We start from the raw sequence: 12,647 nt of genomic DNA on the forward strand, positions 1-12,647 counted from the left end.
GTCACACTGGACGATATCGCTAGCAAGGACGCTGCAACGTCACGGATCGCTAGCGATATCGTCTAGTGTGACGGTACCTTTACACCTTCAGCGATTAAATTGGCTGTTTGCTCATTGATTTTTTTAGTTGGATTTTCTTTCAATTTTTTATACGTGGCAGTGTCAGACAAAATGTAGTATATAAAGTGGAGTGCACAGCCTGTCAATTAGCATATATAGGCTGCACAACACGTAAACTTAAAACGCGCATTACGGAACATATCAGAGACGCTAATATCTCTAATTTTACCACCAGGAATGTATCCATGGTTTCCAAACATTTTAATACAGTACATAGGGGAGACATTAAAACGTTAAAAGTTCAGGGTATTGAAAAAGTTCACTCACATAGACGTGGAGGTGACACTAAAAGGCGGCTACTTACCAGAGAAGCCTTTTGGATGTATAATTTAAATACCCGTTCCCCTGCAGGTCTTAATAAAAGAAATGAAATTTTGTATCATTACTGTTAATATCTTTATTATAAGAATTTTTTTGATGCTATTTCTATACATGTCTCCTGTATTTAAGCTCATTTGACTGCGGTCTTTAGGACCTTATGCACCATCATGTGACTCTGGTATAGTGGCTAAAATTTTGTTTTCCATTTCTCTTTTTGGGGTCAAAATAGAAGGAATGACATTTTATATTATCATTGTTAATATTTTATATTAGTATTTACGATTTGTATATATTTTCTGCTATTTTCCGCTTTGTCTTGCGATAGAATTTATGCAGCAGTGACCTGCAGGACCTGTCTATTTGTCATGTGATTTCAATGGAATATGTGATAGGTCCATAGTATATATATAAGCAAGACCAAACGTGGAATGTATATGGGCATGAATAAGATCCTGCGTGATCGAAACGCGTTGCCTACATTCATGTAACCACCGGTGTCCTTAGTAACCTGTAAGGATGTCCTTTTAAATGAAGATGGACTAATAAAGATTTTCACCATTTTTTGAGCTGGAGTTTCCACGTTTTCGTATATTGCTGCTGCTTGGCGTCTCGGTCTGGACGCATCTCCGTGCTCAATCATCTATGGTCTGGTTGGTGAGTTGGCTACGGCTTTGTGCCGTTTTTTTCTCTTTATTATATGCTACTGTGTGACATGGAGTGATAATTTTTTTTTGTAAAATCCCTCATTTTACATTCTCACATTTGTGTTAAATGTCCGTGTATTTCCAGTTTTTTTTTATCGGATGGCACAAGTACTGAAAGTTTTATAGGTTCATTCATACATGAAAATCACAGACCTGAGAATGAGAATCATGAGGGTAAGAGAATGTTCGGTTCTGATCCGATTTTGAGGATCATAATAGGACATGCTCAATGCGTCTGTAAAAGCAGGCAGAACAACGACACTGCACATGGATACAGGAATGTAGCCTTATTATGTATCACACAGTCTCTTAGTATATAGTGTACTCACTTAGTATGTATAGCACCGTCCTTAGCTACATAGTTTCCTTTTATTATGTACAACACAGTTCCTTATTACGTACCATCCTCTAGCTAGATATGGTTCCATCCCTTATTCTGTAGCTTCCTCTGCTGTTATGTACAGTGCTGTCTCTTATATAATGTAGTCTTGTTATTTTTGTTATTCACAGCTCCCTCTTTTATTACATAGTCCCCTCTGTTAGATATAAAATAACTGCTGATGGAGCAGCCAGTGACCAGATGACCAGTCCATCAGCTCCTCCATTAGAAAAGATGCTTTCCCATGCTCCATCAGCTGTCATTGCATTATATATCTAAGAAGACAGGAGAGTATGTAATAAAGATGGGGCTCTATATAATCCAATATGTAAGGGACGGTGCTGTACATAACAAGAGAGGTCACTGTAATAAGGGATGATAATATACATAATAAAGGAGACTATGTAATATATATACATGTGTGTGTGCGTGGCTGTATACACAACAATGTAGACAAGCTGAAGGCTGCTATCAAAGCAACCTGGGCTTCCATAACACCTCAGCAGTGCCACAAGCTGACCGCCTCCATGCCACGCCGCATTGATACAGTAATTGATGCAAAAGGTACCCCCCGACTGAGTACTGAGTGCATTTACTGAACATACATTTCGGATTTTAAAATAATTTTTCAAGCTGGTATCATAAAGTATTGTAATTTACTGAGATAATGACTTTTGGGTTTTCATTGTCTGTAAGCCATAATCATCAACATTGACAGAAATAAACACTTGAAATAGATCACTCTGTTTGTAATGACTCTATAATATATGAGTTTCACACTTTATATTGAAGAACTGAAATAAGTTAACTTTCTGAAGATATTCTAATTTTGTGAGAAGCATCTGTATACATGGCAGTTTTCAACTACATACAGCTTTGGCAAAACTTAAGGGACCACCACATCAAAACCCTGTCATGGGCAGCCCAATCTCCAGACCTGAACCCCATTGAATGTAATCAAGAGGATGATGGAAAGTCACAAGCCATCAAACAAAGAAGAACTGCTTACATTTTTGCGCCAGGAGCTGTGTGAAAGACTGGTGGAAAGCATTCCAAGACGCATGAAAGCTGTGATTAAAAATCATGGTTATTCCACAAAATATTGATTTCTGAACTCTTCCTGAGTTAAAACATTAGTATTGTTGTTTCGGAATGATTATGAACTTGTTTTCTTTGCATTATTTGAGGTCTGAGAGCACTGGGTTTTTTTTTGTAATTTTGACCATTTCTCCTTTTTAGAAACAAAATGCAAAATGTATTGCTTGGAAACTCAGACATGTTGTCAGTAGTTTATAGAATAAATGAAAAATTAACATTTACTCAAAAATATACCTATAAAAGAGAAAAATCAGACAAAATGAACATTTTGCTGTGGTCTCTTAATTTTTGCCAGAGCTGTATAAGGCATTGGTGTATCTCGGGAGAAATTGAGTAACATTTTTTTGTCCATTTTCTCCTTTTATCCCTTATGAAACTTGAAAGTCCAAAGTAACATTTTAGAAGAAAAATGGTAATTTTCTACTGACCTGGCCCAATAATATACAATTCTGTGAATTGCCTGAGGATTAAAAATGCTCTCTACACAGTGGTGTAGTTTTCAAAATGGGGTTACTTGTGGGGGTTTCTGCTGTTTTGGTATGTCAGAAGCTCTTCAAATGTGACATGGCATCTGCAACCTGTTCCAGCCAAAATTGCGCTCCAGAATTCAGTTGGCATGCCTTCCCTTCTGAGCCCTGCAGTGCGCCCAAACAATACATTTCCACCAAACATGGGTTATGGTGTACTCAGGAGAAATTGCACAACAAATTGTATGGTCCATTTTCTCCTGTTACCTTTGTAAAAATGAAAAATTTGGGTCTGAAGCAACATTGTTACGGGAGAATTTTTTTTTCTCCATATTCACAGCTCAATGCTATAAAATTCTGTGAAACACAGTTGGGTTCATCGTGCTCATTACACCTCTAGATAAGTTCCTTTAGTTGTGTAGCTTCCAAAATGGCGTCACTTGTGGGGGTTTCCACTGATTAGGCACATCAAGGGCTCTGCAAAAATGACATGGTGTCCGCTAATTATTTTAGCCAATGTTGGGCTCCAAAAGTCAGTTTCCTTCTGAGCCCTGCCATGCACCCAAACAGTAGTTTTCCTCTATGCATGGGGTATCAGCGTACTGAGGAGAAATTGCTCAAGAAATTGTACAGTTCATTTTCTTCTGTTACCCTTGTAAAAATGCAAAATTAAAAATGTAAATGTTCATTTTTTCCTTCCACATTGATTTAATTCCTGTGAAGCAACTGAAGGGTTAATAAACGTCTTGAACATGGTTTTAAGCACTTTGCATTTTTTAAAAGGTGTCACTTTTCAGATTTTTTCTGTTATATAAATCCCTCAAAGTCATTTCAAACATGATGCGGTCCCTAAAAACCGGTTTTGCAAATTAAGTTGGAAAAATTGCTGATTTAAGCCTTTTTAAGTTCCTAATTTTTTTCTGTTATGTTTCAATAGTGATGCTGATATAAAGTAGACATGTGGTAAATGTTATTTATTAACTATTTTGCACAGCATGACTAACTGGTCTAAAGAGAACCTGTCATCACGATTTAGCCTGTTGACCCCTTTACAACCTAAGACGTACCTATACGTCATAGGTCACCTCCCTTTCTTTGATGCGGGCTCTGGCGCTGAGCCCATCCGCATCTTTTCAGGCACATGACAGGGGATTTTATCAGCTATCATATGCCATTAACAGCCGTGGGTGGGATCACGATCCACTTGCAGCTGTTAATATGTTAAATGCCGCTGTCAATCTCTGACAGCGGCATTTAACATGGTCGCGCCGGAAATGCATCACTAACACAGCCCATCGGCACCTGTCATTTGATCGTGGGATGCTGATGGGTTGGCATTAGTGATGAGCGAGTATACTCGTTGCTCGGATTTTCCCTAGCACGCTCAGGTGGTCTCTGAGTATTTGTGACTGCCGGAGATTTTCTTGCTGCAGCTGCATGATTTGACAGACTAGACTAGACATGACTAGACAGCTTGATTACATGTGGGGATTCCCTAGCAACCCCCACATGTACTCAGGATAGCTAGCAGCCATAAATCATGCAGCTGAGTCAACAAAATCTAAATCTCCGAGCAGTCACAAATACTCGGAGACCACCCGAGCGTCCTCGGGAAAACCCGAGCAACGAGTATACTCACTCATCACTAGTTGGCATGACATTCGGGTGCCTGCAGGAGACCTTCTAGATCTGATATAAGCACCGCCCCGTGTCCAGCATTCATAGCAGATGATCATTTCTGCTACACATACGATGGGGAAAGTATTTGATACACTCACAATTTTGCAAGTTATCCCACCTACTGTCAGAACTTCCGAACCCTAAGAGTGAACCCACAGTACCGCGACAACGAACCTCCCAAGGGCGAGCTTATCAGATGGACCACCCCCTATACAGGGAGCGATTAGGGGCAGGCCCGAGGGAGACTTGCTGCGGAAGCTGATACCAGGGAACAGGAAGCAGGAGAGGAAGGACGCGGAAGTGGCTAAGGTGGAGACACAGGACTGAGTGACAGTGACAAACAAAGAGTGGACTGGATATGGCGGACGACCAGGACAGACAGGGAATGGTGGAGACACACGACGGACTGGATATGGTGGATGACCAGGACAGGCAGGGTATGGCAGAAACACAGGATCGACTGATAAGGCGAACGCCCAGGACTGGCAGGGATTGGCAGAGACACAGGACAGAGCAAGGTATAGAGGACCTGGGTCAAATGAGGACAATTGACAAACAGGCAAAGAGCAGAGGAAGGAATTACCTTATATCCAAGACGTGCTGAAGGATTTCCGGGTCAGAGTCCTCCCAGGATCATAGAAAAAAGGTATGAAGCACCTGTAGTTCAGGAAAGCGAGGTGCGAGTGCGCAGAGAAGTGCTGGAGTGAGGATTGCGCATGCGCACCCGCTGAGAACCAGGAAGAGGATGCGTGCCTGCAGGAGGAGCGCGCCGCCATGGGTGAGAAGAAGCGGAGAAGACAGCGGCGGACCCGGCAGCTGGAGGAACAGAAGGAGCGCGCCGGAGCAGGTATGAGCTGAAGCGGCGGTGAACCCGGCAGCAGAGGCGGTCGTGACACCTACAAAGATTGCAGAGGTCTAATTTTTATTGTAAGTACACTTCAACTATGAGAAACAGGATCTAAAAATAAAAACCAGAAAATCACAATGTATGATTTTTACATAATTTGCATTTTATTGCATGAAATATTTGATACAATAGGAAAACGGAACTTAATATTTGGCGCAAAAAAAATTTGTTTGCAATTACGAGGTCAACGGTTTCCCGTAGTTCTTCACCAAATTCACACACACACTGCATCAGGAGTTTTGGCCCACTCCTCCATACAGATTTCAAGGCTGTCGCTGGACAACATTTTCTGCTCCCTCCAAATATTTTCTTTTGGGTTCAGGTCTGGAGACTGGCTAGGCCACTCCAGGACCTTGAAATGCTTCTTACGGATCCACTCCTTAGTTGCCCTGGCTGTGTGTTTCAAGTCATGGTCATACTGGAAGACCGAGCCACGACCTATCTTCATTGGTCTTTCTGAGGGAAGGAGGTTGTTGGCCAAAATCTTGTGATACATGACCTCATCCATCCTCGCTTCTATACGGTCATCTATATGTCATCCTGTCCCCTTTGCAGAAAAGCACCCCCGAAGTATGAGGTCCCCCCGCCATATTTCACAGTTCTTCCTCCAAACGCAGCGAGTGGAGCGGATTTCAAAAACTTCTTACTTTGTTCTCATTTGACCACATAACCTACTCCCACGTCTCCCCTGGATCTTCCAGATGGTCATTTGCATTCTTCAAATGGGTTTGGACATGTGCTGGTGTGAGCAGGGGGATCTTGTGTGCCCTGCAGGATTTTAATCCATGATGGCGTAGTGTGTTACTAACTAATGTTTGAGACTGTGGTCCCAGCTCTCTTAAGGTCATTGACCAGGTCCTCCTGTGTAGTTCTGGGCCGATTCTTGACCTTTCTCAGTATCATCCTTACTCCATGAGGCGAGATCTTGCATGGTGTCCGAGACCAAGGAAGATTGAGTCATCTTGTTTTTCTTCCATTTTCTAATAATTGTGATAACAGTTGTTGCTTTCTCATCAATCTGCTTGCCTATTGTACTGTAGCCCATCCCAGCCTTGTGTAGGTCTCCAATTTTGTCCGTGGTGTCCTTAGACAGCTCTTTGGTCTTGGCCATGGTGGAGAGGTTGGAGTGTGATTCAGTGTGTGGACAGATGACATTTATACAGGTAGTAATAATAATAAAATACAATTTAATTATTTAAAAATCATACAAATGGGATTTTCTAGTTTTGATTTTTAGATTCTCACAGTTGCAGTCTACCTACAATAAAATTTACACTCCCTGACGAAGCGATGTGTGAAACGCGCATTGGAGTGGGGGGTAGCGGTAGCACCAAGTGTAAGATGAATCCTTGTTAGTATATCTACCTCATCTTTACCTTTTATGGAGAAAGTTATAGATTATTATTTGCACTTTGCGGTACTTGTAAATACATATCGATATACCGCATTATATATATTGAGCACTTTTCTATTTATTTTTTCCAGCAACATCTGGATTTATTATACGCCTACCACTTTATGAATTAATAATATTTTATCTTTGGCTATGATATTCTCCTTATCCTATTATACATTATGTTTTTATTATATGTGATGCCCTGCTCCCCGTTTTTAATTATTTGTTACATATTTTTATCATGTCTAGTGTATTTCTGATTGGCGTCCTTAAAGTTGTGTTTATTATGAATTTGATTTTTTTGTATTACGCTTTTATGATTGACTCGTGTTCAAGCAGTTGTTTTTCTTAGGTATAAGGTCTAGTTGTCTACTTGAATCATATTTGCATATTTATTAGGTTATTTATACTCCTTTTTTTGGTTTAAAATAAAAATTACAGACCTTTTCATTCTTTGTAGGAGGGAAATCCTGCAAAATAGTCAGTGTATAAAACACTTATTTTCCCCACTGTACGTGTAGCACAAGCGATCAGATGATTGCATCTTCAAGTCTCCTAAGAAGACTATTAAAGCAAGTTAAAAGTGTAAGAAAAATGTTTTAAATCATAAATGAAAACATAAAAAGTTCAAATCACCCCTCTTTTGCCCCATTCAAAAAAAAAAAAAAAAAAATCAAAACTCAAAAATACAAAGTTGGTATCGCTGCGTCCAGAAATGCCTGATGAAAATACAAAAATAATTAATCCCATCGGTAAATGGCATAAAGAAAAAAAAAATCAAAATGCCAGAATTGCGGTGTTTTTTTTGGTCGCTGCAAAATTGCAATAACAGGAGATCAAAAGATACTATCTACCCCAAAATGGTATCAATAAAAATGTCACCCAACCCCAGTTTCTAAAAATGGGAGAAGCTGCAGGTCTTGGAAAATGGCCGACTCCGCTCTACACGAGGTAGATGCCAGCTATATTACATAGCCAAGACGTGTGTCTAACAGCAAAGGATGGAGAAGGGCTGGGGGGTGGCAACCATTTAGATTCTGCTATCAATTTCTCAGTAAAATTGAAAAGAATTTATTGCCGGGGCACACATGACACAATCAAGTAATCTTAGGAAACAAAAACATTTTTAAAAATTTAAATCACATCTTATCCCTTGTTAAAAAAGAAAAAAAATTTGGTAACACTGCAGCTAATTAAAATATAAAATCAACCCTTATAGTAAAAAAATAAATCGGAATGCCAGAATTCCATTGTTTGGTCACTTTTTATTGCATTTTTAGGGAGGCGAAGTGAACAATTCATCATGTACCACAAATTGCTTGCAATAAAAAAAATCTCATCTCACCTTGGAAAAAAACAACTCCAACAGAAAAATTAAAATATTATGTGCCAATTTCATTAAGACCGGTGTTGCACATGGCAGTCTAAATGATGGGCATGGTGCAGCAAGACTCTTCTCATTCATTAAGGCCACGTGCACACCGACTATTTGGCGACTACCTCAGTATGTGTAAGCCAAAACCAGGAGTGGGTGATAAATACAGATATGGTGCATATGTTTCAGTTATACTTTTCCTCCGATTGTTCCACTCCTGGTTTTGGCTTAAAAATCTCAAATACTAAAACGTGTGACCACGGCCTAAGAGGCACATGTCACTAAGGCTACTTTTTGTGAAAAACCGGAAACTGCGAAAGAAAAACCAGAACCGTTTTTTCCCCATTGATTTGTATTAGTGCCGGATTGCGCCGCATGGCCCAGCGTTCCATTCCGGCATCTGGAAAAAAACGTCTACTGTAACGTTTTTGGTCTGCGGCAAAAAAGCCGGAAGTGCCGGATCCGGCTTTTCGCTACAATGCATGTCTATGGACGCCGGAATGCACTGGATCCGGAAAAAAGCGGATCCGGAGGCCTGATCGTTTTTTTTTTAATCTGAGCATGCTCAGAACCTATAGGCCTGCCCCCAGGACACATATAAAACAATGTCATTGATGCCCTCACTCATTTCCAGCCATACTGCAAGAGAGCCAACACCCTGCCTGCCAGCAAGAGACTGCCTGCCTGCCAGCAAGAGCCTGCCTTCTAGCAAGAGCCTAGCCTGCCTGCCAGCAAGAGCCTGCCTGCCAGCAAGAGTCTGCCTGCCAGCAAGAGCCTAGCCTGCCTTCCAGCAAGAGCCTGCCTTCCAGCAAGAGCCTGCCTGTCTTCCAGCAAGAGCCTAGCCTGCCTTCCAGCAAGAGCCTAGCCTGCCTTCCAGCAAGAGCCTAGCCTGCCTTCCAGCAAGAGCCTAGCCTGCCTTCCAGCAAGAGCCTAGCCTGCCTTCCAGCAAGAGCCTGCCTGCCAGCAAGAGCCTAGCCTGCCTTCCAGCAAGAGCCTGCCTGCCTTCCAGCAAGAGCCTGCCTGCCTTCCAGCAAGAGCCTGCCTTCCAGCAAGAGCCTAGCCTGCCTTCCAGCAAGAGCCTAGCCTGCCTTCCAGCAAGAACCTAGCCTGCCTTCCAGCAAGAGCCTAGCCTGCCTTCCAGCAAGAGCCTGCCTGCCTTCCAGCAAGAGCCTAGCCTGCCTTCCAGCAAGAGCCTAGCCTGCTTTCCAGCAAGAGCCTAGCCTGCCTTCCAGCAAGAGCCTAGCCTGCCTTCCAGCAAGAGCCTAGCCTGCCTTCCAGCAAGAGTCTGCCTTCCAGCAAGAGCCTGCCTGCCTTCCAGCAAGAGCCTAGCCTGCCTTCCAGCAAGAGCCTAGCCTGCCTTCCAGCAAGAGCCTAGCCTGCCTTCCAGCAAGAGCCTAGCCTGCCTTCCAGCAAGAGCCTGCCTGCCAGCAAGAGCCTAGCCTGCCTTCCAGCAAGAGCCTAGCCTGCCTTCCAGCAAGAGCCTGCCTTCCAGCAAGAGCCTAGCCTGCCTTCCAGCAAGAGCCTAGCCTGCCAGCAAGAGCCTAGCCTGCCTTCCAGCAAGAGCCTAGCCTGCCTTCCAGCAAGAGCCTGCCTTCTAGCAAGAACCTGCCTGCCATCAGCCATGTCTTCTTCTGGGAGTCGTCCCTCTCGTCAGCAGCGCACTGAGGTAAATATGTTTTTAATATAATTTTTTGCGCGCTCTAGCTCTGTCTAGCTCTCCCTCTCTGTCTATATATATATTAATGTATTTCACCAGCTTTCATTTTTGTAGGAAGCTGCTGCTGCAGCAGAAGAGGTGCTTCCGGAAGAAGACCGAAGGGGTGGAGAAAGACCTGGAATGGGATCACAATTGGTATGTTTCTTTCAGGCATCGTGGAACCACAACCTCACACTACATCCAACACATAAAAACAAAAGATCCTTACAGAAAGAACAATGCACACAACACATAGAAACAGATCATTGGACACATCACACAACATAAACAGAATGATCATTATAGATATCAAAATGTACACAACACATAAAAAGGCTAACTACAAGCACATAATTTTTATGTTATTTTTCTTTAAGAGTTCGGATTCTGGTGCTCGATCCAGAGGTCCTCCAAGTGGCTCCCAGGGTCGTCGGCGTGAGAGTCATGGCGGCCGTCATAGTGTAAGCAGCATTTTTTGGGGGGAATTTTCTTTATGTTTTTAATCTAATTTTATTGTTTTTGTCTGTTTTTATAACAGGCTTCACAGCGTGCTCCTGATTCGGATGGTGAGGAGGTCGGCCTCAATATTGACCGCCTCATGGATCTGATCAGAGACAGGGAGCCGCTGTGGAACATGGGTGACCGCCGCCATGCTGATGTCACAGTGACCCGTCGACTCTGGGAGCAAGTATACCAACAGCCAGTAAAGAACTGGGAGGACCTCGATGTTCGGGCCCAGAATCAAGAACGTAAGTATACACAGTTAAGTTATGTTGATGCATTCTAAGTATTGTATCTTAACCAATTTGTGCTTCTCCTTTTTTTTTTTTTTACAGGTGAGAGGATTGTGAAGCTGAGGCGGTCTATTAGGGATCGCTTTAAGAAGGAGTTCAACAAAGAGATGCGGGCCCCGAGTGGTTCTGGAGGACGCAGGAGCAGATACAAATATACCCAAGCCCTGTCATTCCTCAGGTCAACGATGGTGACCCGAAGGTAAATATTACCTACCACATGTAATAACCAATGTTTTACATATCTAATGCTCTTTTGCTGTTTCAGCAAGGGCCATGCAATATCAGTATATTAATTATATATTTTTTTCTTTGTTCCACAACACTGTCGGGAGCCTGCAGCTGAGTTGAACCCTTCTGGGGCGATCCCTCAGGAGTCCGCCACCAAGGGACACTTCGACAGTCCTGGGCCCTCTGCACTTTCCCACCCATCTGATCCCTCGGTCCCATCCACCAGCGATGGAGCATCCTGGCTGGTTCCATTGCATGAATCTGCTGGTGAGAATATAGCTTTTCCTGTACCCCACCCCTCTGCTCCTGCCACTCTAGTACACCTGTGGCTTCAGGGCACCAGCGGCAGAGGGGTCAGGTACAGAGTTATGCGCCCGAGTTCTTGCACCTGAACGCATCCTTCCAGAACTGTCTCAAAGTTTTGTCCGAGCAAATGACTGCAGGTTTCAATTTAATAAATAAAAGCATAATCGAGTTGCATACACTTCTGCTAACGATGCGTTCAGAGGCAAGTCAGTCACCGGACCCCCATTTTTTTCGGTACTCGAGCAAATGGAGAAGCTATCTACTGATCAGCAGATGCAAGTAATGGAAGCCTGCCAGTCTACTCTAGCGCTCATTGCCTCCAAAGCCACCACACCTGCCCCCCTTCAGCCACTGTCCATCACTACAGCCACTATCATCCTCCTGACCCGTACCAGCACCCTGCCCGTGCCCCGTCCCACCAACCTCACCATTACCCACATCGTGCCCGTGCCCTGTCCCACCATCCAGACCACTACCAGCATCCTGCCCGTGCCCCGTCCCACCATCCAGACAACTACCAGTGTCCCGCCCATGCCCCTTCCCACCATCCAGACCAGTATGAACATCCCTCCCCATACCAGTTCCCAACAACATCTTCCGCGCCTCCTCTCCCTGCCCACTACCACCAACCTCCTTCACCCGTCATCTCCCAATCCTCTTCTCCACCCATCACCGCTTCTGCCTCCCAAACCATCAGCTACACCCCTCCATCATACCAAATTCCTAACCCAACTCCCAGTTTCCTGTTCACTTGCTTTTCCCCCACCACCACATTCCTCTCTCCACACTCCCACTGTTGAAGTGTCCCTATCTGACAGCCCCTCCAGCACTATCTCCACCCCGACTTATTCAAACTTCTAAGTTTTTGGCGTAGCCAAATAAAGTTTATTTTTGTGTTGCCAAAGAAGCTTATTTTTGTTTTGTTAAAAAAATTTGTAATAAAACTGTTTTTAAAGCAACTTTGTATTTTTTTTTTATAAGGTATAGTTAACACTTGGGTTAAACAAGGTTTATTGGTTAGAGGTAAAATACTTTGGGTAGAACCCAAACAGGTACACAACTTGGGTAAAAGAAGGTACCGTATATACTCGAGTATAAGCCGAGATTTTCAGCCCATTTTTTTGGGCTGAAAGTCCCCCTCTCGGCTTATAATCAAGTCATACCCGGGGGTCGGCA

The sequence above is a fragment of the Ranitomeya imitator genome, chromosome 3 (assembly GCF_032444005.1).
Source record: "Ranitomeya imitator isolate aRanImi1 chromosome 3, aRanImi1.pri, whole genome shotgun sequence".
Classification (NCBI taxonomy): domain Eukaryota; kingdom Metazoa; phylum Chordata; class Amphibia; order Anura; family Dendrobatidae; genus Ranitomeya; species Ranitomeya imitator.